General features: G+C 48.5%; 1 pseudogene; it reads right to left on the bottom strand.

Annotated features, from left to right (window-relative positions):
• Positions 1-118: 118 nt before the first annotated feature.
• On the bottom strand, positions 119-240 carry LOC122143349 (annotated as a pseudogene).
• Positions 241-1,261: the final 1,021 nt, after the last annotated feature.

The following is a 1,261-nucleotide window of genomic DNA, read 5'->3' as shown; positions in this document are numbered from 1 at the left end:
AAACCTTCTTTTGCAAACCAGCACAGGTAATTGGCCCAGTAAAACAGCTACAGCTCGGCAGCAGTCAGTCCGATCGACTTGAAAAGTGAGGTCTGACCACCAGGGGCCGGTTTTTCAAGAGCGCAAGTGACTCTTTTTTTTTTATTCGCAGGGGTCAGCACGGCCGGAGTGCAATGGACGAGCCTCGCCCTGGTGTGAACCGCCTTCTTGATCATGGTGTCTCCCCTGCCAGGTAAGTATGAAGGCCCAGGCGGCCAGTCAGAGGTACCATTTCCGTCTCTACCGTCCTCATCAACGGTGGACCGCCGCCCCTAGCAAAGGAAGGACGGCTGCCTTCCGTTACTGGCCTGCAAACTGCCAAGCGTTGGCACGAGCCGATGCTTCCCAACCCTGGTTTTAGATCAGTGTTTCCCAACCGCGTTCCTGGAGGCCCCCCAACACTGCATGAATGTGTTCTGTGTCACCTTAATCAAACACACCTGATTCAGATCATCAGCTCATTAGAAGAGACTCGAAGATCTGAATCGGTTGTCATCTGTTTTAGATGACTCCCTTTAACCAGACACACCTGATTCGATGCATCAGCTCGTTAGTGAAAGACTCCAAGGCCTCAGGTGGATGCATCCGAGGAGAATTCTCAATAAAACAGCAACCACGGCATCTGCAAGAGCAGACCTCAGGGGGAGCCAGGACAAAGCCCTCGCTTCCTTCCTTTTTCTGTTATTCATCACAATAAGCAGCAATCCCTGAAAAGGGGAAGCAATAGAATACACATGGTTTTAAAAATACAATACAATCTTCATTAAAAATCAGTCATTTAAAACCATTATGCAATATTGTTTTAAAGTCTGATGTCTGTGGTGTGTTTAAAAGGTATGAACATTTCAGAAGCTAAAACCTGGAATTTAAAATAACACACAAGCATCTTTTTGTTCCAATAAAATGATTACATTTGATAAAACAATAAAACACAAATTTATAGCCTTTAAAGTCATCTGTTGTGCAAAACCGGGGTGAGTCCTTATCAAGTCATTTATCACCAGCTCTCAGAGCTGGTACGTGAGGATAAAAAGCTTCTTTATAGGCTCAGCGGAGAATCCCCTCTCCTCCGGCCCCGCTGGCCCCTTGTTCCCCATGTAGCCAGATTGGTGAGGGTGCATCTACGGGCGGTCAGGGCTGTTTGGCGGCCGGACCCTCTCCGTGCGACCCTCGCCCCCCGTCCGAATATCGCCGTCCGTACCCCTGCAGCATTGATGTTACC

The sequence above is a fragment of the Cyprinus carpio genome, unplaced genomic scaffold (assembly GCF_018340385.1).
Source record: "Cyprinus carpio isolate SPL01 unplaced genomic scaffold, ASM1834038v1 S000002778, whole genome shotgun sequence".
Taxonomy (NCBI): Eukaryota; Metazoa; Chordata; class Actinopteri; order Cypriniformes; family Cyprinidae; genus Cyprinus; species Cyprinus carpio.
This window is presented reverse-complemented; position numbering and strand designations above follow the sequence as displayed.